Source organism: Herpailurus yagouaroundi, unplaced genomic scaffold (genome assembly GCF_014898765.1).
Source record: "Herpailurus yagouaroundi ecotype Mexico unplaced genomic scaffold, PumYag 28, whole genome shotgun sequence".
Taxonomy (NCBI): Eukaryota; Metazoa; Chordata; class Mammalia; order Carnivora; family Felidae; genus Herpailurus; species Herpailurus yagouaroundi.
Window position 1 is genome coordinate 143,375,896 of NW_024412376.1, and position 25,484 is coordinate 143,401,379.

At 38.2% G+C, this 25,484-nt stretch overlaps 1 protein-coding gene and 1 pseudogene across 3 annotated transcripts in view; one reads left to right on the forward strand and one right to left on the reverse strand.

The window, feature by feature from the left end:
- Window positions 1-25,484, reverse strand: part of PCDH7 (protocadherin 7) — a 424,945-nt gene that overhangs the window by 321,573 nt on the left and 77,888 nt on the right. The window lies entirely within an intron of this gene.
- On the forward strand, window positions 12,200-22,454 carry LOC121039902 (U1 small nuclear ribonucleoprotein C-like; annotated as a pseudogene).

Sequence of the window (25,484 nt, forward strand, 5' to 3'; positions counted from 1 at the left end):
TGAAATAAAGCTGGATCTGAGGGTTCAGGTTGTTCCTTCTAAATACAGATACACTGATACTCGATCCACCAACCGCTTTACTTTTAAAGAGCAAAATCTGATTTAATAATAGAAATTTTACCCTCCAGATTTGCTTACAATTTGGAAAATTTTAAAACCACCCCTGAACTTCCTTTCTGCCATTCCATCCCATTTGCTTTCTCAATCTATTGTATACATCTGGATTTTACTTGTTTGGGAGCTAGGAGAACAAAGGGACAATTTTCCATAGCCGTATATATTTATATGTATTTAATTTACATCACACATTTAATTAATGCTTGTGGGATGAAGTGTTGAATTAAACATCCATTCTTCCTGCCTATAGTTTGGTTCCCTGGGTAGAGTCCTCTGTGTTTCATCACATACAAACCCCAATACCACTACCTCAAAACCCCCTTTCCCTCCAGAACTAAACAAAACAAAATGGCAGCTGGAGAGATCACTCCAGTTTGAAAGATGAAGTAACAGAGAAGATACACGCACACCTGAGCATATGTGAGGAAGGTCTGAATGAAACTCAAGCATCAACCTTTGTGTCCAAGTTAGTAAACTCAAACAAACAAACAAAAACCCCACAAACCATAGCAGCAACATTCACAAAGCTCTCATAAGGCTTAGAGACCATTAGTAACTTACATAAAATATAGTCAAATGACTATTACAAATGAATAAGAAACGTATTGATTAAATGTCGCTATTAATATCTGTGATATTTAAAGCAATTACCTCAAGGTTAAGGTAAAGGTACACTGTATACAGAACCTTGCAAATCCTAGGCAAACCAGAAAATATCTTGGGTACCCCTAGTTTGACACATGCATGATATTGTGGGTAGAGAAGAATGAAAAGCCGCTTGAAAAGAATCACTCTAAACCAGAGAACCTTGTTCTTGGAACTTTGGTTACTGGCTTTTTTTCTTTTCCACTAGTCAATTCAGAAAAATACACACATTTATGAGCCATATCTTTTTTTATTAAGTTATTTTCTGCACATAACTATAGAACTCCATGATGAATACACATATTTTCAAAATGTAGATTAGCTACTAAACTGAAAAGAAAAATGTACATGAGATCATTGGTACTGCTTACAAGCCACTAAAATGTAAATAACTAGGCCTGTCTCAAATATCGACAATGGAAATTAAGAAAGTTGTTGAGCCACATTCCACTTGAAAGTTTCTCTTGATTGGTCACCAGGACCATACCCACGATTGTGGCTTCAGCAAAGACAGATTATGTATTTACTCTTGTCTCTGTCACTTAGGCACATGGCATTTCCTCTGCTTCCAATACCTTTTCCTGCTTCTTTGCTTCAGATAATATTTACTGAGCTGCTGTTTACTGAGTACTTACTATGGGCCAGCCATTGCTCTAAATACTTTATACAGATCAACTCCTTTTATTGCCTTGATACTAACAATAATAATATCTACCCGGTTCTTTTGAGAACTCATTAACTTAATATTTGGAGATTGCTTAGGACACTGCACGGCACATAGAAATTGCTATGTAAGTGTTTATCAAGCAATCGTATGAAATAGGTTGTATTTGTGATTCTCATTTTACAGATAAAGCAATGAAAGCAAAATTTGATTAAGGAACTCCCAGGGATTGTAGCTAATACGTGATAGGACTAGACCTTAAACACCAGCAGTGTAACTCCAAAACCTATATTCATTTAATGTTTATTTTTTAGACAGACAGAGAGAGAGAGAGTGAGAGAGAGAGCAGGGAAGGGAAGAGAGAGAGAGAGAGGGAGACAGAGAATATGAAGCAGGCTCCATGCTGCCAGTACAATGTCCAACGTGGGACTCGAACCCACGCACCGTGAGATCATGACCTGAGGCAAAGTGAAAAGCTCAACCAACTGAGCCACCCAGGCGCCCCCAAAACCTTCATTCTTGACCATGCTTAACAACTAGGCTCTGCCACATCACAAAGGTGTATAGGCTTTACTCCTTCAACAACTTGATCCTAAACACCTCCTCCAAGACCTTTCCAGAATTTATACCTATACACACACCGGACTGTAGTCCTCTTGAGCACATAAACCTTAATCTGTCACATAGTCTTCTCCAGGGTACTGACCGGCATTGAACTGCACACAACAGAGGTACAGGAGATGCAACAAGGCCCACACAGATTGATGTTCTTGGGGGTACAATGTAAAGATAGAAATATCCACTCAGTTTCATGATCCTTTTATCTCCTTATTTTTATTTCAGAGCAGATAACACCTAGATACCAATGACCCCTCTTTCCGCACTGATTATTCCCAAAACTATTCTTTAAAAACATGCACTGACAGCCCTACATTCATATTTTTTTTGTACTTTTTGAAAAATAAATACTGCCATCTTTATGGACTCGGGTTTGTGCTCCAGTTCTATCCAGGTCAGTGGTCCTAGCTGAGGGTCCTGGAAAAGTGATTTCACCTCCACGAGCTTCAAGAACCTTAGCTTTCAGATGTGAATTCCAGTACCTGCTTATTAAGTAGTGGGGAGGAGTAAATAAAGCAAGATAATCATGGGCACAAGGTAAACACTGTATACTAAGCATGTAAATTCCCTTACCGGCTTTTACAAAGAAGTGAGATATAAATTTGAAACCGATAAATACAAAAAAACGAAGTTTAGCTCTAATGGTATTTGGGCTGCATATGTGAATTTTCTTTGCAGTTTTATCTTCCTAATACTAAAGTGGAAATGTATTTGCATTGCTTATATGTACGTTGACAGTTAGAGGTGGGACATATAAGAGAAAAGTCTTGAGTAGCACAAGGCAGTCACGTTGAAAATGAATATTTCTGGAGAATAATCCATAGTCAGATAACAGTGCTTCTAAGTTTTCACTAACGACTGCTTCTTCTAAGTGGCATGGTCTGCAGTGTTTGGTGATTTGGAAATCTCTAGATGTTCTTGGATGGGATGTATCCACTTCTGGGTACAGGTCCAAAAAAAGAAACTTTCCGGTTCTTATTTCCAAGAGTGATGCTACAGGTCAATATTGTCTAAAGTGGAGCATGCCGGGAATAAGCTCCGGAGTGGCTTTTAATATACTAGAGATGCTGGAGGCTCAATTGCACTAATGATGGATTATTGACAAACTGTATTACTGTGATGCATTTTTTAAAAGCATATGTTTGCTCCTATAAGGTGCTGTTCCAGTTTGTCTTGATAGTCAGTGCATTTGTTTTATCTGCGTCTATTATCCTCATCCCGGAGAATCCTAACCCCATTATGACACGATACGCTGACTTCCTAGGAGTCCTGCTTTCCTTCCAAAAAATCCACAATCGATATTTATGGTTCTCATCTCAATAGAGGTCCTCGAAATAAATAAACAAATACCTAATAGTGCCCCCATGGCTTTAATGAGGTTATCAAATGGAGTAGAACTTAAGATTTGCCATTAGGTTTTAAAGAATGGCCAGGTCAGAGTGAAGCCTTCTGCGGGACATGAACAATGAGAAGGATATAGCAATAATGCTCGAAGGGAAAGAGGGAAGAAAGAAGGGAGAGAGAGACACACACAGAAAAAGAAAATGATGGAAGACAGAAGAAAATAATAGCTTTTCTAGCCAGATACACACCAGAAGTCAAATTTGAGGAAAAGTCTACATTTGCCCAAGTCATGTTCCCTATTATTTTAAGGTACTGGCAGTCCCTTCATCTTATTAAACATTAACTCAAAAAGCCCGTCAATGCTTGGCTTAGTCTGACCTGACATTTTAGAATTTTTAAAAAAGGAAAAAAAAAAGAGCCACACAAAAGCACATCAATATTGTTTGATATGTTTGAAATGATCCAAGGGCTTAAGTACTTAAACCACTGTAGTTCATTCTCAAAACTCCCAAAGAAGTTTTAATATTTTCTCTGTTGCCACACGTGTTCTTTGGGCATCTACAGAAGAGCAGCTACTCAGAACCATCATAATGGCAAAACAGCAGTTCAGAAGGAAGCACCAATTGGGGTGCCTGGATGGCTCAGTCGGTTAGGCGTCCGACTTTGGCTCAGGTCATGATCTCACAGTTCGTGGGTTCGAGTCCCGCGTTGGGCTCTGTGCTGACAGTTCGGAACCTGGAGCCGGCTTCTAATTCTGGGTCTCCCTCTCTCTCTCTGCCCTTCCCCTGCCCGTGCTCTGTCTCTCTCTATCTCTCAAAAATAAATAAACATTAAAAAAATTTTTTTTTAAAAAGGAAGAAGCACCAGTAACAGCAATACAGATCTGACATGTTATCTTTTCCCTGGCTTCCTGACAATCCTCAGGAAATGAAATATGTGGTTCTGAAGAAGTAGTCCCTTAAATCTTAATGTGACATTGGTCTGTCTTAGAGTTCCTCAATATTCACGGGCAACGCACTAAAAAGAAACTGATAGCTGAAAAGGAGAAACAGATTGAAAGTTTAGTTATATACAAACAGTCAGTAAGTGCAAATTAGAAATGGTACCACAGTACACGGAGATATAATACCCTTGGTAGTCTTTGGGCTCATATCACAGATTCCCCAAGATGCACCAATGAATTGCCAGATTCACTGAGCATGAATCACATAAATAATATGCCTTGTCCATAAACCAAGACATGACTCAACAATGTCGAATCTGTGGAGGGAGAAAGCAATACATTGGTAATATTGCCTACTATCTAATGCGGTACTCTTCATCTTGGTTATTGGCATCACCGTCCACTTCATTGTTCACGATAGGAACAACACAATAATCTTTAGGCTTTCACCTTCGTGAACACAACATATCCCCATCTGTTCACCAAACTCTTATCAATTCATCTGTACTTAGGCCTTATTGCGTCTCCCTTCACTTGTCCCTCCTTAAATTACTGCTACTTGGCTTGTTAGGTTACTCGTCATCTGTCTCCTGTCTTACTCCAATCTCTTTGCCACTAATTTCGGTCCTCCTAATTCATATGCTGCCAGAATTATCTTCCTATAACACACATTTCAAATAATTACTTTCTCAGCTCTGATGACTTCTTGTTTCCTACAGGATAAAGTCAAAACAACTTTTCATGGTACTCAGATGGCTCCAACCTACCTGTCATGCCAACATCAGCCCTCAATAGTCTTCCTTATGCTTCAGCTTCCTTAACCACAAGTGAACAGAGTTTGAAGCCATTTCCATGCTCCTAAACTGTTTCTATTTCTTCTTCTTCCTCTGCCTCATAAAATTTTTCTCATGGTCATAGTCAAATATCTCCCCTCTGGAGCAAATCCCTCCCCCAAAGCGAGGCAATATCTCACACTTTGTCCTTGAGTAACTTGGTGCATATCTCTATCAACAGGCTGTGTTGATTTGGGGAGCTTCATCTCTGAATTGCAAAGTCAAGGTACACCATACTTACACAGAACAAAATGCAACAATTTTGTTTATTCATTTTTTTCTAGGGAAAAAAAAAATGTCTTTGAATTGCCTTCATTGTATCTCTGCAAAATACCAGAACCACAAAGCTGAAGTTTCCCGGGAGATCGTTAAGTCATATTTCAAAGCATGTGGTGTCATTTTGTCCCCGCTTTGGAGTGGACAGAGTGCACACACAGGCTTAGTGGGAAAAGATTCTGTTGCCCGGAGAACACTTGGTGGGCAATGACCCAGAGAAAAGATAACGAGGGCTTCTAATGCTATCACCAAGAAGAGCTAAATGAGAAAGATTTCGCAGATGGTGAAGGAGGAAACATGTATATGAGGGAAGAAAAAAGAAACCTCATTTTAATCACACACTACCAGACAGACAGCCATCAAGAGGAGTTCTGCCTTTGCTATGATTGATATTTCTCAAAAATTCTCCTCACTTATGGGCCTCTCCAGATTCTGGGTTCTTTACTCCAAATTTGCCGAAGAATAAAAGGAAACTGCTTTTGCTGAGCAAAACAAGAAAGAAGCACTTTTGGAGTGAGATGTAAATGATAACCCTAAAATTAGAGAAATTGGAAATTCTCATTTTTAGTTGGGTGCTTTTCATTCTGCAGAGGCAGCACTCTCAGACCTGTTCTGAGTTCGCCTATCCCGTTCTAGGATCATTTGAGTATGTTAGGTTTTCAACTACTCTAAACTCCAAGATTCTAGCTCCTGATATTCTCAATCTCATAGGAACCAGGAGTTTCCACAGTATGATTTCATGGAGTGTCTATCACATTCTATTCTCTGGAAGTCGTTTCTTCAAATGGTTCTCGTTATCAAAGACCCCCATACACCTACGTGGCATCATATTTAAATTTTTCAGGGACTTCATTGTAATCTCAGCAGTATCTGGCTGTCAGCAAGAACGTGGTATAAGGGACTATAATCATTTTGCACAGAGTAAGGACAGGTCTAACAGAAAATGTCTAATTCTAGGTGATGGCTCCTGCAGAGTCGGTAAAGGGCACGTACTAATAAGGAACTGCAAAAAAGTACCAGTGACGACATACTCATTGGAAAAAGCAAGCTCAGCAGATTCACTGCAGCTAATAGACCCATTACTGCCTCATGTCAAGCTATGAAAAATACGAAAGGACAGGAGCATCACAGTGAAAAGGATAAGAAGATGGCGACTACCATAAAAAAAGAGATACGTTGGAATACCTGAATCATGCCTCCATGTTTTTATTGGCTGAAAGTTAAGGTAACCGTGTCATCAAATCTAACATGGAGAACTAGGTGAACCATCTATCAAATCTATCACACAGAAAAGTGTGCCAAAAACCTTGTCCAGGACAATCGCTGCATTTTAATTTGCTACAGATATCACACTCTGTCACCAAATGCTTCACTCTGTTACTATCAGTCCAAAGCTCATTTCTAGTCATGCCTGTATTGTTATCACTGTCATCTGCTACTACATTCAGCCTCTAGGGCTTGGATCTTTGTTATTTAACGCTTATGCGTCTTTTCTCTTCTTACTTAGAAAATGTAAAACCAGGCAAATGAAGAGAATGATAATGCGTGAAAATATTCTATTGCTTTTAAAGGGAATTAATTCTCCACGTTCTTTCTAAAGCCTTCTGCTACCACCGGAAGACTGAGGGTAATGGTTTCTCTAGAAAACTGTGAGCTAGACCAGGAGTAATGCCAGGGCCCGGAAGCCTCTGGTAAGTTACCTTCGAGCAGGTGATCACCGGCATGCCCCAGGGCTGCGCTCAGGAATAAAGCACCGTCCCTGTGCAATGACCACAAGAAGCACTGATGCTTAAAAGCCACGTACTTGAAATGTCTCACTGAAAATATAAATTTTTAATATAAAGAGGTGGAGGCACAACATAAGTAAACCAAGATGGATTCATAAAAATGCACACAGTATCCCCACAGGAATGCAAAATAGCTATTTAAGGCTTACAGTACCATTTATCAGCCAGGAAAATAATAACACAAACAAAAGATGAAAACACAACACCTGACCTTTTACACAGCTCGCTGTTAGTCTGGGCCAGGCTGTGGTTGTTCAATGCAACAATGAGAAAATGTTTCTGGATGTGGCAGGTGACATTCCAAACTTAGCATTCACTGGCCTGTGCCGTAAAACATTTATAGCATCCAGCCCTCCGTTAGGCATGGCTTCAAATTTACTGATTATTTTGAGTAAAAATGAAATTAAATAGTAGAAGATTCCTGCAAATAAATGTAAAAGCAGGTGCTCTTTGAAAATGGATTTGCTTAGGTTGGGAGTGAGGGTGAGGGGGGGTGCATTCCCATGACCTCACTACCAAGGAGTTTAATTAATCATGCATGGAAGAGAGAGGATACTCTCGGGTTACTGGCTTGCCCCTTAAGAACTTACTCTACGTTATCACCCAGTATCTAAGATACTGATCCTTTGCTATCATCAGTTTCTATGCTGTTCTGTGATGGGGCTTAACTTGATTTATCTAACTCTTAATTTCACCGTTAATAAAAACTGAGCATCAAGGAACATAGCTCACAAGGTTCTGAATAGTGCCTCTGGGATACACATTTTATCCTTCCCACTGTTTCTATTCTGGTGACATCAGTATGCAGAAGCCATTTCAACTGAATATTCCTAGACACAATAAAACTGTACATAGAAGGATAGGTTTGGGTTTAAATTCTGGCAATTCATACATGCGGATAGCACCAGCACAGGGGAAATCCTGGGCATTCGGGAACATAGGCCATTTGTCACTGGAGATTATGAAGGAAATCCTGGAAGAAGCACAGGTGTCTCTTCCTTGAAGTCTGTGAAGACAAGTGGATCGGCAAGCAGAGGACTGTTCCCTCGCATCTATTTCAGGCTAACCCAAGTGGTGAGAAACCTTGCATAGACAGGGCTATCTATGTCCAGCATCTGACTTAGACCTTGAGAAGGCCACAGTCCTTTGCTTTATCTCAAAACCAGTTTAGCCACATTTGTATGTTCGGGATTTTGGGTCAAGCTGGAGACTCACTAAACACTATGACACAAATGTGCATGTGGAACTGAACATCGCCTTTTCCTCTGATACCTAAATTAGGCTGATCTCTTTCCTCTGCATGACATCTGTCCTTCCGGAAGCCCAGAACTGCAAGGAAAGGGATGACAGTCATTTTGTACCGGTGCTTGGCTGAGAATCAGAGAACTCACTTTTGGTGATTCCCCAGTATCTGCAGATGGAATGATAAAAACCTGGTCTTTGGAATCAGACAGACCTGAGTTTGAACCCAGGGCAGTCATTTACCAGTTCCAAGGCTGCAGGGCAAGTTATTTAACCGCATCTGTGAAATGGGTCAAACAGTGCCTGTCTTCCATTGTGACAATTCATGGAGCCTCAGCTCAAATGCCTGCTCGAGAAATGTGGATGGTCATGAGGATGTTATAATATCAAAACTTAAGCATTGGTCCGTGTTTTTTTTTTAAATGAGGCACAGAAAAATATTAATGAGAGTAGAGGTGGGACCATGTGCTAAAAATACCCTGCACAAGTCTGTAACGACCTCCCAAGTTTTCTCCACGGTTGTTCCTTTTTATAAATATTGTATTTTCTTCCTGTGTCATCCCCTGTGAAACCCTGTAGTCTGCTGTGTTTTTGCCAATGTGCCAGATAATCAGCAGATCACATTTAAAACAAAATGTTCGCATTTGTTTTAAAATGCGTCACTCCCCCAACCTCATTTGCTCCTAAATGAACTGTATATGTGGTATTTTGGCAGTCATTTTACATAAGATGTGTTGGTGTGTTGGCTATAACCAACATAACCTCAAAACTTCTTCATTCCTTAAAAAAAAAAAAAAAGCTAGTGTTGTTTACTTAGCATAAGCTTCATTTTCCCACAGTAATGTGCTCAGTTCCTCATTAGAATAATATATTACTATTTTTAAATCAGTTTGAATATGATTTACCATATTTTCCGTGTTGCTGTACATATGGTTTTTCATAGGCAAGTGCTGGTCAAATATACTACTCCTTGTAGAACAGACTTTTTTTTTTAACCTTTATTGATTTTTGAGACAGAGACAGAGCATGAACAGGGAGGGCCAGAGAGAGAGAGGGAGACACAGAATCTGAAACAGGCTCCAGGCTCTGAGCTGTCAGCACAGAGCCTGATGCAGGGCTCGAACCCACAAACCGCGAGATCATGACCTGAGCTGAAGTCAGACGCTTAACCGACTGAGCCACCCAGGTGCCCCAACAGACTCTTTTCTCAAGGGTCAAACGTAAACAATATGAGGAATCATTCAGATTAATATGTCACTTTTTAGATATTCCTCAAGGATCCAAAAAAAAAAAAAATGCCCGAGTCAGAAGTATGAAAACAAAGATAAACTAGGGACTCATGGTCCTTCTGGGGCTTTTTATGGATGAAGACATTTCTTTCAACAAAAAACGTACTCTATTTTATTATTTCTTTTGCCACCTTGGGCCTGTTTTGAAAGTGTTCATATCATTTTTTTCTCTTGTTCTCCATTCTGTGTGATTTTATTTGCTGGTATGCCATTGCTGTTTTAATAGCAGATGTTCCCATTATCAAGCGAGCCAAAATTGTTAGTTGAAAAAAATTCAAGGGCACTATTTTAAATGTTAACTTTTCACCTGTTAGAACTCTTACCATCTTAATTGTTCTGGTGAATGCTTTTAGGAGAAGTCAAGATGCAGTTAACATAGTTGGAGCACCTATAAAACATGGGGCATGCTTCGTATCCATTCTGTGCCTCCATCCAGGCTTTATTCAGAACTTATTTACAGTAAACTATCTATGGTAAGTCATCTTCAAGACAGAAAAGGCCCCATTTTCCATATTCAACCCCAACCCCTTCAAAAATCTTTAAAATAATTTTCTGGAGGATTTTCTTTCCAAAAAGAGATGAGCTCTTTGGTCAACCCCGGTTATAGGAATTTATTCATCATATCTTAGTAGAGAAAAGTTTTATTTGAGCAATTCAAATTAATTTGAGCAAATTCACCAAATAAATGATTTCATAAGCAACTTTAACTTCATTATTCAAGCAACTATCACAACATAGCACCCCCATCAAATTAATGGCAGGGATAGACAATCTGAAGATGAATCATTTAACATGTCCTTCGCAAAACAGCAATGGAGTCTATTTTTACTTTATCTATTCAATTTCCCCCTAACAATGTGAAATTCCTGTACAAGCACAAAGCCATCTGCACTTAATTAATCACACAATCCACCCAAACATCATCAGATCCCAAGGGAATGAAAAAGTATGTGTGTGTGTGTGTGTGTGTGTGTGTGTGTGTGTAGTTAAATAGAATCTTTATGTAATACATTTAAATCTGGGCATATCTAAATGATCTAGAAAAAGAAGCATGGCCCTGCCAATCAATTAAATCTCTAATTTTAGAAACAGCCAGCCAGCTATAGGGTCCCCATCACTACCTTTTACCTTCCTGATACTGATTCTGCTCCCTAGAAAACATTATATTTAAGGTCTTGGTATGTATGACGGGAAATTTCTAAAAGGGCTCATGCATTAGGAGGCATGCCTTCTCTATCTTCCTAAAGATCAAGAAATGCATCACCTTCCGAAAAAAACCACTCATTAGTGTTCTGTGTTCTGTGGGCCATAGTTCATCCAGCTCTGTCCCATCCTGTGACAACAGGAATGATGTACTCTGAAAAGTGCCCTTCCTTTTCCAGTCAGCAGATAAAAACCCAACATGGTTAGGAATAGAAATAATTACAGTAAAAATCAATAAGATTAAGTTTTACAACTATAGGTGTAGGGGAAAAAGGAGAGGCTATAAATCTCGCTGTTGCACTCTATTTTGCAATCTTTCCTGCCAGTAATTCTTTGGTTTCCAGGTGTTGTCATGTTTATTTGTTAGTCATGCTATTCCTTCAGGGTTGGTTGGTTGGTTCCCTGGGATCACTAACCCACGGATACTGAAAAGAACATTACCCGGGAACCTGGTGTTCTAGATTCTAATTTCAACTCTCCCAGGATGAGTGGGCATATCTGAGACAGAGGCTTTAGATACATGCCCCCTTAAATATTTATCAGTAAAGAAGTCCTGACTAGCCAGTTCTGTGGAGCAAACTGAAGCTTACTATGGTTATCTGCTGATATATACATATATATGAAATTAATTATGACAACTGGAATTGTTGGGTTCTTCTCAAAGGGAAAGAACTGCTCTCTCATTGCAGAAAGAAATCATCTGGTGTTGGAGAATTAACAACAGCCAATCTCATACTATGGAGAAAAAAAAAAAGAAGCTCACGTTGTGAGTCCTAGAGCCTTCCTTTGAGTTAATCTGAAAAGTGGTGATATGGAGACTTCAAAACATTAACTAATTTTCATTTTCAGCATGACACATATTAATGAGTACCTATTCTTGCCTGGGCACTGCGAGGTATATGAAGGCTACCTCACTGAAAAAAAAACACACAAAAATTCTTAAACTCCTTGAACTTACATTCTAATGAGCGAGAGAGAAATAAGTCAAATATATTTTGTAAGTACCCTACACACACACACACACACACACACACTCACACACACACACACACACACACACTACATATATACATACTTGTGTACATGCATACATACAGTGCACACATGCATAAATATCTTTTTAACAAAGTTAAAAAGAAGAGGAGAAAAGCGGGGTGTGGGGGATCCAGTAGGAAAGTGCTACTTGGAATAGGGTGGTCAGGAGGTTCTCACTGCTCACCTGACCAGAAGGAGGAAAAATGCTAAGTGGGAATTTGGAAGAAACACCCCAAAAGCAGAGCAAATTTAAGGATTTGGAGCGGGGAATGAAGCTGGCCTTGTCACCAGAACAGGGAAGATGTGTGGCTGAAGCTGAGTGAGAAGGATGTGGACAGAGATGTCTTACGTGGTCTTGTAGCTTTTGGTTTTAACTTGAAGTGGGATGTGTAACCACTGGGGGGCTTTAAACAGGAGGAATTTGAATCATATTTTGCAAGAATTACTCTGACTACAGTTTTAAAAATAGATTTCAGTAGGGGTCAGGGTTAGAAGCAGAGAGACTAATTAAGAGTCTTTAGACAGTCTTTGCCATGCAGAAGAGATAGGAGAAAATTAAACAAAACAATGCAATAGCATGCATGCCCCTGTATGAAAACAAAACAAAACAAAACAAAAGCTTTTTAACAAAAATCCACAGCATCCTGAAAAAAATGTAATCACCAAACAGTTAATTGAAAGGAAAAGCCAATGGGATTTTAAAAATGCAAGTTCTTTGGGGCGCCTGGGTGGTTCAGTTGGTTAAGTGTCCGATTTGGGCTCAGGTCATGATCTCATGGTTCGTGGGTTCGAGCCCCGCATTGGGCTCTGTGCTGAAAGCTCTGAGCCTAGAGCCTGCTTTGGATTCTGTATCTCCCTCTCTCTCTGCCCCTCCCTCATTCATTCCCCCCTCTTTCTGTCTCCCAAAACTAAATAAGACATTAATTTTTTTTAAATGCAAGTTCTTTAACAAATTATATAAGTCCCTAATCCTTTATTTGTCTTATATTATTCTTTTATGTATTTTTCTATATCTACTTAGTGAAATTTATAAAACAGATATATGGAGACAAAAGGAAAAATTGAAATCCAAATATTTTTTATGTATATTGCAGTCTCCTTTATGTTAGAACACACTAATAATTAAGGCCAAAAAACGAAATTTTAAATATGAAAATAATAACAACTCAGTATGCTGAAACATAAAGAAAGGATGTCAAATTATGAGCACTGTGATAAAAGTCTCAGACACTATTTTGCTTTGAGCCCTCACAAGATCCCATAAAGCAAATGGAAATGAAAAATCCAAAGCTTTGAGATGTTAGACAACCTATCCAAGCTCCCAGAGCAAGTAAATATCAGGCGTCAGTTCAGATCCAGGTGTCTAATTCTACATCTTGTTTTCTTCTCTTATACCACAGCTGCCATGGTCTTACTTGAGGATTTTTTTTTTCTACAAAGCTTCTCAAAATAGAGATTGCACAGCCAAATAACCTAATATCTAAAAATGGTCCGTACTGTCAATAACTTGCCTTGATTTGGCCAATCTGTACTCTGTTGGTCTGTACATCGCATTTCTGGCAAGGGGATGCAGGAATCTAGAGCTCTGGTAACTCAGGATGAAGAGAACTCATGAGGTTCTTCTGTGTTTGGATGCAAGTAAAAAGCCTTTAATGAAAGCACTGAAGAGAAACTCCAAAAATGTCTGCTTCCCCATTTTGGTGGGGGGTTGGGGGGTGGATGAATGCCTATCCATTAGTATCTTTTTTCTCTTCTCTTTACAGTAAAATCCTGATTTAAATTCACTTAATAAATCTTATCTTGAAAGGCAGGTACACATTTTTGTAAATTTTCACAGTTTGGAGAATGTTTTGTTTTCCACTACCTAAATGAAGAGATGAAAAGCTGTTTCACAAACAAAGCTGAATTCCATGGTAAAAAATATGCACTTCCCACTCCCAAAATCTAAGAGAGGTGAAATAAATCTCATTCTAAAATTTTACTTCATTTTGTGGGGCGCCTGGGTGGCGCAGTCGGTTAAGCGTCCGACTTCAGCCAGGTCACGATCTCGCGGTCCGTGAGTTCGAGCCCCGCGTCAGGCTCTGGGCTGATGGCTCGGAATCTGGAGCCTATTTCTGATTCTGTGTCTCCCTCTCTCTCTGACCCTCCCCCGTTCATGCTCTGTCTCTCTCTGTCCCAAAAATAAATAAACGTTGAAAAAAAAAATAAAATAAAATTTTACTTCATTTTGTAAAGAATTGCAGCATAGATTTAATTTAAAATAAGCAACGTAATTAAAGTGGAAAGTCCCTGCTTACACATTTTAAAAGGTCAGTGTCAAAACTTGACACAAGAAAATGTGTTTCAAATTGCACCTTTTAAATTTAAATTCCTCTTTAACTATTCTCTACAAAGTCAGTCACTGCAGGAGAGGAGTACTTCAGGGAATTTTAGAAATTTAAAGCAAAATATGCCACTAGCAACATTATACAAAAACCCAAGAGAGATCCTGACATCATCTGAATTTCTTTAAATGTGTACAATATATCTTAAAATACATTTTAAGCCTATTTGGCAAAATTTAACTGGAAGTATTTTTTGAGTTTACTCTAAAGAAAGACAATAATTAAGAGGATAAACAAAACAACTGATTGTCTACAGAACATTGCAAATGAATAAGTAATAATTAATCAGGACACTCATTGGATGAGTGTCCCTATGTAATTGAGAAATTGTTTAGTAATATATTAAATGAATTCATTTACATTGTTTTAATAGTTTTGCTCAAAATTCTACCTGTAGTGAGATCCTGAATACATTTCCTTGATTTTTTCATCATATTTTATATACACATGCACAGGCACATAAATATACACACACACACTCTATTCCTATGTGTTTCCTATACATGTGTATGAATATATACATATACATGTATAAGTATATATATATATATATATGTATATATATACATTATGTATATAGGAAATATATAGGAATATAGAGAGTGTGTATATATGTATATAAATATACATGTATATGTATATATACACATATATACATATACATATATATATACACACACACATAATCTGTACTAACAAATAAAAATGCACACATATATTTATAGTTCTCATATAAGTTACAAGTTAGATTTATTCTCTTTATTACACTTGTGCTATTTATTTCATGCTTGAATCCTCTAAGCCCACCTAGTACAGGGATAGAGTCTTATCATATCTTTTACATTCCCATCACGCCAAACACAATACAGGAAAACAGATGCTAAATTCATGAGTCTTAATTAACACATTTGTTTTAATGAAAATTATGGAAAAAATAGACGCCAATCTACTCTTTTACCCTTACATTGGGAATTAAATGTGAGGAGCTAGTGACTTATTCCAAAAGCTAAAGAATATATTTAGGTCATAAATTTACATAAAGTTTATGTCATTTTTCAAGCCTTACACATCTCTCACAAGGAGATAGGGCCCACGTGATTTGTTTCCATATGGCTTTGTACCAGCCATTAATTACAGTGCAATGAATCCTGAACAAGAGTCAAAGGAGATCTTTAATAAAAAGAGGCTTCCTCATATAAAAAGAAAATCAAGTAGGTAAAGGAAATAATTTTTGTAGGCCAGAACAAGGTAAAAGTACAACTAATAATGATGTTCAGAGAAGAAAGGATGAATAAAACAGAGTGAATACTGTATTTCATACAGTTTCAAAGCAATTCATCGAAGAGTCCAATAAACTAAAGGAAATCATAGCTAAGTGAGTCAACAATTGATACGATGAATGAAATTTTTACTGTGAATTTTGTATGAAATTAAATCTTACAGAAAAATTTGGAAAAGCCTAGTGAAAAAACTTTTCAAAGTATATTTCAAATGGCATCTGCTGTCCTCTTTCATATATAAATGTGTATGTGTTACATATTTAATATATGTAAATATAAATATGTTCTATATGTAATATGTGTAGTAATAAATATATTATAGATATATATGTAAATATAGGTATATGAGTTTGAAAAATTTACCCGATTCATTAAAACGAAATGTAAGCAAGGTGAAATTGACTTCATGACGGTACACGTGAGTTCAGTGTCTCTTCTCTACCCTCTAGGATGGATGCTAGTCATATCGTACTTTTCCACTGTGTTCCTAGTTCCTCTATAAACTCCCTGAAGACAGGGACGGCACTTCATACAGCCCTCCACTCGCTGTCCTTAGCATACTTTCTCTTAAAGATTTTTTAACGTTTATTATTTTTGAGAGAGAGACACAGGGTGAGAGGGGGAGGGAAAGAGAGGGAGACACAGAATCCGAAGCAGGCTCCAGGCTCTGAGCTGTCAGCACAGAGCCCCATGCAGGGCTTGAACCCAGGAACTGTGAGATCATGACCTGAGCCAAAGTCTGCTGCTTAACCGACTGAGCCACCCAGCGCCCCTAAGCATATTTTCTTGAGTGACCAAGTGACGTTTATTTGGAGAGATCCAAAGACTGATGGAATTCTTGCAAACTTACTCGGTAAGTAACATTCCAAAACGAATAGTTCACTTTTTACTCATGCCTCGGTCTGCCTCCCTTTTAAAAATTTCAGAGTTGCAAATAAATATGCAACAACTGAAAAAAAAATGTTTTAAGAACTGGGTTTTTCTTCATATTTAAAAACATCATTTCAATAGCTGACAGTCCAACTAATTTTTCACAGGAGAGGTTAGTATCCCTTATGTTTGAAGATGATGCCATCACCTACCAGAAAGATGGCACAGCCTTTTTTTGCCTCTCCTACATGTTCAGGATGACAGATCAGTAAAAGTGTTATTCAGGATAGAGCTAGACTATGGTATTCTGATTGAGTTACCTCATCTTAGATGTGTTAACCACCAGAAACCCAATATATCTTCATAATGCTTAGAATTATATTTCCTTCATTTTCTAATTAAAGGCCTGATTATATTTATGACAGTTAGAGAATTTAATATGTGCATGTTTACTTAGTTGAAAAATTAAATTCAGCAGCTCACCTACTATTCACTACCGCTTTTATAATAAGAAGAAAAATGTAAGTAGCCTTAATGTTATTGTCTCAAAATAAATTAGATGAGTAATGTTTTCCCTTCATTATATGAGAGGGGAAAGAAAAGAGAGTACTGAGAAACAGTTTTAGAAAATAAAGGGAGGGGTGCCTGGGTGTTAAGTCGGTTAAGCGGCCAATTCTTGCTTTCGGCTCAGGCAATAATCTCACCGACTCCTGAGTTCAAGCCCTGTGTCGGGCTCTGGGCTGAGATTCTCTCTCTGCCCCTCCTTGCCTTCTCAAAATAAATAAATAAAACTTAAAAAAGGTGGGGGGGGGTATACCCTTCAAGGAAGTGATTAAAGCTAGAACAGAATAAAAATGATAGTATATGCTAGACTGAAATTTTACTTTATGCTCTAAAATTGTGAAAATAGTTTAACAGAATTCACCAGTATGAACTATAATACGACTCACTTATCCAGTTTGGATTTTGAATTTGTCCTAAAAAGAAATTTTATTGGCTTATTAGCAAACATTTGTATACAATGTACAGAAGCATTCATATTTTGACTAGAGTATTCAAGTAATCCTAAGTGAATTTCTGAGGGAAAAATGATTCCATTATTTTAAGTGTAATTTTGAGATGCTATATTGTTGGCAATATTTCCAAAATGTATAGAAAGAATAATAAAACAAAAGGGCTCGAAGACAGTCTCCAAACCATACTGGCACCCACCCTACTCCCAAAGAGATGTCACATACCAGAAAATGGAGAATTTTACAATGCTAGATGTTTAAAACAGTTCTACTTGTTAAACCATCTAGTCGTAAAGCTTTAATGCTTAGGAATCTTAGATTCAAGAGCAGGTGTCCCATTCTCCATTCTTGAAATAAGCATATATGTCCTCGTATGTCACTTGTCCTTTGCATATACTTACCTCTGTCCCCTGAACTGAAAACTTTAAATTTGGGGACTATGATTTGTGCACCTCTGAATTCTCTCACTCCACGTGCACTAGTCTGGGCCTTGGCTTTGTCTAATATTTCTCCTGTCCTCTACCTAGTGAAATGGTGCTGTTATTTCAAGGCCCATTTCAGGTGCTCTGGATCATCTCCTGACGCCCTTCTGACTTCCACTTGCTTCCACAGAGAGCCACAGTGTGACTTTCATGGACCCTACGTTCTTTTGCCTTTGTGTAGCACTTTCATTATTAGAAAATCTTACAAATTATATGTTATGACCCTTGGAAAAAGATGAAGACATTAATATTACACACTAAAACATTTTATTTGACCTAAAAGGTCCTTGTTGCATCTGATTTTAAAAGAAGTTCAGACTTTGTCATTGGTTCCTAAGAGTATTTTGGGGACAAAGTATTGTACCTACTATGCCCAAGGAAAGACAAATCTACCTTAGTGCCCCCCATAGCGCTCCAATGCCAGAGTTAAAGATTTTATACCTACTTATTCCCCAAAGCACTTTGTTAATACTCAGCTCAGTGCAAAAGCAGCCCCGAAGAAATGTTTGTTGAATGTCACTGATCAAGATTTCACCTTTCCTTAGTAAGTAATTGATTATGTTTTACCTCTCTAAAACTTGTGATTTCTTTCAAAGAATGAGGCAAGGTCTTATGCACTTTTGTATATCCACGGACTCATAAATTCCTTGGTATATAGTAAATATCTGTTGATTCAAACTGAATGAAATTGGTGCTTATCTTTGCCAACTCATACTAGATGCTACTGACGGTCAGTGTGAAACATTTTTTCAAGGAGAGGGGAGAGCATCCTGCCCAAAGAGAGAAATGCGTGAAGCTTCATTCAAATATTTGTCATTCAAATATATTCAGCTGTCCCAACCTCAGGTTTGATGCTCGGAATGGCCAAATCACTGGAAATTAACCCTAGTTGTAACCCATTACCAAGAATCACCATTGGATTTTATGAGTCGTGTCCTTATATTATCACAGTGCCTTTACCTTGACTGCTATGGGTTGGCCACAAGTCTCAGAATGAAAATCAAAAAATAAATGAGAAAATGAGCAGTTGTCTTAAAAATTATAATTTACAAAGGCTTGCACCAATTATTTATTACACATTTATTTATTCATTATACCAATGCAATTCCTTGTTATATTTTATTTCTAATGAGTATAAAAGTACAAAAATAAAGAACTTGTATGTAAGATATTATAGTAAAAACAGATCCAGTTAATTATTAGCTATTTAATATTGTCCTATCTCTACTTACTACATTAAAATAAACTACCTACATAAACTATTTGTATACTCATCCATTCAACTGACATGTAAGAAATGTTTCTTACAGATATTGTACCAGATACGAAGAACTATATGTTACCAAAGACCTCAGTCTAGTGAGACAAACAGTCCATTATATTACATTTAGATAAGTATTAAGAGAAGTAAACATTTGTGCCAGAAAAACACATGAGGGCTCCTAACTCTGATTCAGGTTGCAAGTGAGGAACTTGAGATTTCTGTTAATAAAATCATGAAAAGAGAACTAAAAAAGCCACATATAAAATAGAAAAAAAAATTAAGTCACCTATAATCCTACCATACACGCTTGAGCTACATGTTGAAGAACAGTGACAATGTAGCTGGAAGAAAAAGAGAATTTGCATTTGAGGCAGGCAAAAGGCAAACAAGGGTGAGATAGCATCACAAAATCAGAAAAGGTGCTAGAACGCTGGGGCCAGGGGAAAGGGATGTGTCATATATGATGTGAGTCCAGCCCTCCTCTCTGCCTCTATGGAGGGGGCAGGGGTGGAGGGGGGATCAAAGGCAGACGGCAAAAGCAGGAAAACACCCCATACAACAGGAGGGGTGAAGTTAGCGAATACTCACACACCTCCAAGGGGCCAAAGGCCAGAATGAAGCAGAGCTGAAGAAATTCTACTAGTCTCCCTCCTCAGTGATAAGATGTTTCAGTCTAAGTGGACGATGATGATTGTCCTATTTCAGAAGCCTGCGTGTACTATCTCTGCCTCCTGCAAGGGACCGACTTTGACCAAACATGTTCACAGTTTTCATTCCTTCAGTTCCTCATACCAGCACTAAAGACCAGCAGGGAGGTCATTTCCAGGCGGTGCCTGGAACCAAGTGGCCCACAGCCTGCAGAGCAGACTGCCTGAGCGTCATGGCGACTCCTGCGACACATACCTCACCCGTGACTCTCCCTCGGTGAGAAAGACACATCGCGGTGGTAGGAAACACAAAGAAACGGATAGAAGTAACAACCACCGCTGCATTTCAACGAGGAAGGATACCTCCTACTCCATTCTCCGCCTCCTCTTGCAGGGGCAACGATCCTGCCTCCCCCCTCCAGTCTCCAGGTCCTCCTCACCCTGGTATGAGGCGAGCACCCCATAAGGGTGCCATGATGCCATGATGCCAATGATGGGCCCTCTTTTTCCTGGGATGATGCCAGTGAGACCTGCTGTTGGAATGAGGCTGCCTATGGGAGGCTGCATGCCAATGAGGCCTGGGCCCCCGTTGATGAGACTTCCTGCTTGTTCCCATTATGGTTCCCACTTGGCCAGGAATGACTCAACCAATAGATAAGGAGACACAAGAATCTCTTTATACCCATTTTATCTTACTTGGTCTACTTCAACAGGAGATCATGGTGCTGTGACTTCGGTTGTTTTGTAACAGCATGACAAGGAAGACTGGCTGCCCCTTCCTATCAAATAGGGAATCATTTCTGCAGAGGAGTTAGTAGGACACACACGCACACACATACACACACACACAAGCACACACACAAAAGCAATTCTCATTTTTATTGTGAAATGTGAAAATAAAATTGTCAATCGTTTTAGTTAAAAAATAAAAATAAATGAAGGCGAGCAGAGAAATGGCTCCCACTTGACCACCACAAAAACGAAGTCTCAGAGAAGTGCAGAGTTTCCCTCCAGGTCAGAGTTACAAACTAACAGGATCAGAACTAGCATTTCTGTCCCCCTCTTTTCAGTGGAGTTTTCAAGGCCTATGAGTTCTACAGTGGAAAACACAGAGAATTAGGGGCTGGAGGGTAGCTGATACTGCTACCCAAATCATTAATTCTGAACTTTTTTTTATCTTAATTTATTTAGATAATTCCTTTAATTTTCCGTTTTGTTGAGTCTATGTAGTCATATCATTAATGCGACCTAATTTCTTAAAAGATTAGAGGCTTAACAGAGAAAGAGAAAAGAAACGATAAACTCTGTTTTTGCAGATCCATTTGTAAGCTTTTCAATAGTGAGTCAACTATGAATATTTCATAATTGCATATTTTCTTTTTGGGGACCAATAGCCATTTTAATATAGAAACCATTAATAGAATTACCAGATGGGCGCTTTATTTGCTTTTAAAGTGGTTACAAATAGTAGCAATTAGTCATTGATGAGACCTCTAAGTCAAGAGGTTTTGCAGAATTCAGCACCATGATAATTTTTTGGTATCATCTGCAAAACAATAAATACAAAAACGTTTGTAAAAAACAACATATGTCTTGACAATTTTCTAATTATCTGTGTGTAAAACAGTCAATTCTTCTGCACAGACGGAACTTTTCACATGACACATTTGGACTCCACAGCCTACAAAAGAGGACTAGAAATTAGTGAGCCCATATTTCTACAATTTGTTTGTATCTGATTCTACCCCAAGGCCAGAGTTATGTTTATTTTTCCCACAAAAAGAGGTAACTAATTGCTTTTATGAGAAACAGGGGGGGGGGGAATGGGTGTTGAACTGAAAGCCTGAATTTATTCAGAAATAGCATTAAAAACCAGTCTCCACACTTTTCAGTGAAAATAAGAGGGGAAGGATGCCAGATGGAAATCGGCCAAATGGTGTTCTTTTAGGAATTGCACCTAAGTTATCCTGAAGGCGGAAAAAAAAGAAGAAGAAGAATGAGAGGGAGATTCCAACAGGATGCCCTGAAAAAGTTGCCTGCTTTACTTGTCACGAAAGGAGCACAAAACAGTCTTTATCCAAACATCATAACAAGTCTGTAAAAACAAAACAAAACAAAACAAAAAACCTACTGAATATTTTAGACCAGGAAATAATTTATAGTGACTTTTTGTGACATTTGGAATCGATCGATTATACTCTGTCTATATAATCAATGCTTGATGATTGCATTTAACTCCTTCCCAATGTATTTGTTTATGTAGTCGGTATTGGCATCTCTTCTATCCATCCCACAGCCTTTGTACATGTTTGGAACTCACTCATCGTCTGCAGATCCCAACACAGAGACGTGCCTACGTGCCTGCCCACCTCTCCCTCCTACACCAGCTGAGAAAAGCAACCGCCCATGTCACTGTATGCTCCCCAGAGAGTCTACTGTCACTGCACCTGTTTTTGTCCCTTCAGGAAAAAAAGAAAAAAAAAAAAAGAACCAGGGTCGAGACCTCTCTTGCTTGAAAGTCTCCAAAAATTTAGGCTCGAATTAAGGGTCTCGCTTTGGAATTTACAAAATATGTAAGATCAGAAAGCCTCTCGCAGATTGGGATTTTGAAAGTGTTCCAAGAATCACCAAGTTGCCTTTTTTACAAATAGATAAAGACTGTGACGATATGCGCTGGGTTAGGTCTAGGAACGTAGTACATATTTAGTCAGAACACTTTGCTTCATCAAATTTTTAAATAAGCAACCGGAATCCAGATATATAGCATGTGTGGTTTCAGATTACATTTCAAAAGGCTAACTTCGCATTCACAGGCTTTGAAAAGGGGAATCCTTGAAAGGGGTATTTGAGTGACAAAAAAGGGGGGGGTGTCCTAGTGGTTTTGGTTTAGTGAATAAAGCTGAGAACGGAAGTGTTGAGCTCCCAGAGGCACAGAAGCTCACTGGAACTTCATTTTGCAACTTGGAAGAATCCTCATTATTTTATCTATTTGACCTTTTGATTCCACTCCTTCCTGCCTCTGACAAGATCTTATTTCATCAATGTCCTTTCCCGTTTCTGTTCAACCTCTTTCTTTCACCCTATGAACCTACCTGAATTTCCTTATATTGTAAAAAAAAGATCTTTCCTCATTTCTTCCATCACCAAATTGCTGTTTCCTTTCCTCTCCTGCAAAATTCATGGCAGAGTGCATGGCATTCAATGGTTCCGCTTACTTAAAACTCTCTCCATGAAACCTGATGTACTCTTACCTGGCCACCATGCTGATGAATCTATTAGAAACGTGACGTAAAGCAGTCTTTCGTCACTCTTTAATTTTGTTGATCTGAATTCTGGGAATTGGGCTTTAATATCAACTCGTGCACCTATGAACTGCTTAAACTGGGGCAGCTATTTAACTTCTCTAAGACTTAGCTCTCTTACATTTAAATTGGGGGTGCATGGGTCTTATTTATTTATTTATTTATTTATGGCCTGGGTCACTTTTAAGGACAGCCAAGTTTCCTTTGAGCAAATTACTTTTCATCCACTGAATTCAGTCTCATAAGTCTGTTATTCAAAGTGTGTTGCCTTTCCTTAACCAAAAGGTTGACAAGCCGCCCCCAGAGGACATTTTGGCATCCCAATGGAGTTTGACCAGTGAGCACAGTGATGAAATACATTTTAACATAAGTGGATTTAAGACATTTCAGGAGTCGTACCTGAAGGAGAGTTGACCAATTCCTACTAACCCCTGAATTTACCCCTACCTCCTGGAGCTGGAATAGACTTTTCTTTTTCCTGACCATGTTCCTTCTTTCACCACTAGCCCCTCTCAAGCCCTACCTCATGGCTCCCAAAGCTATCTTTGGTTTAAAATATTAAGTTATCAATTTGGTTTATATAGCTTGAAAACAAATTGTGTTATTAGTATTAAATGAGCTAAGCTGTGTAATATTTTAATTAAAATGTTCAAAATTAAATTCTGAAATTAGCTTCTTTTCCGAGTCTATTGGTCTTCTCCTTTCTCCTCCAGCCTCCAATCATGTATATTTTACATCGTTTTCTCCATACACATCGTTATCTGTCTCCACATCATGCGTCAGAATCACACGATAAGGCTTTATCAGACTGTACTTGTCCCCTGACAAGTCTCTTTTTCTCCAGCACTTTTACTGTCAACTGCCCTCCATTTCACCAATAGAAACATCATTTTAAACACTTACTGAGTTATACCCTTGCTTCAAAGCTTTCAGTGACTTTCAAATACTTACAGAATAAACCCAAGTTGCTAGATATAAAATCCAAGGCTCTTCTGGAGCTGAATTTACTTGCTGTTTCCAGTTCATATTGAGTTGCTCATCCCATATTTCCTACACTCTAACCACGCTGGATTATGCAACTTTTACCAAGTATGCAACGAAATTTGAGACTTTCATTACTTTGCTCCTAATTTCTTCTCCAGCTGAAATGTCTTTCTTCCTTCCTAAGTGTAAGTAGACTTAATTTGTTACAAGGGCCAACTAAAAAGTTTCTTGTTTCATTAAGCATTTCCCAAATGTCCTCACTTTCTTTCTTTATCTCTGTCTTCCTATAGCCTTTATAACACATCTGGCTGTCTTGGTTTGTTGAGAGCAAAATTGGTTTCTTTCCCATATTTACATCCCTCACCTTAAGCACAGTGTCTGGGCTAAAGCATGTATTCCATAGTCATTACCAAGTAATTGGTTCCCTCTGATGATCTTCAGAATACAAAAATATATTCTGAATTATATATTTTATATAATTATATGTATATGTATATATATATTTGAATATATGGAAGGTATATGAAAATATATATTTCAAAATACTTTATATGGATAGATAGATAGAGTGCACAACCAAAATAATCTAGCACTTTTATACCTTTATACTCCTTTGGTTAATGCGTCAGCATGTCAGTACATGACTCACCGCAGACATCAGTATTCTTGATATATGTTACTTATCGGTATCAATAAAAGTTATATTCTGAATTTGCAAACCAAACATTGAGAAAATCCTAAATTATATCCAATGATGTGATATTCTGACAATATGTTGTATCCGAGGCTGTACCATTTCATAATAATATTAGCTGGAAAATTTTAAATTGTCACACCATAGGTAACAGCAGCATTAAAGGCATGATGGCATTCCTTCTGAAACCTATCAAAAACAATAAAAATTTCAAACAAAAATACAATCTCTTATAAAAATTAGACGATAACACATACTGAATATGATTTATACAGGATTTTACAGACATTTCATGGTAAAGCATAAAGCAGGTATTTTGAAAATTGTGCATTATGAGTGTGGATATTTATATACAGAATCGTGGGTTAAACGCTTTGCATAGATACGGGATATGCAACCTCCGCATTATGTGGAGAATATGAGTGGCTTCAGCACCAGAGAATAACTTTGCAAGACATTTTTCTTGAAAGATTTAACAATATAAGCACCACACATTGATCATTATTCATAGACCAGGGGTTCTAAATGCTTGAAACACTAGACAGCCCCTGGCATGCTATAAGCCCTT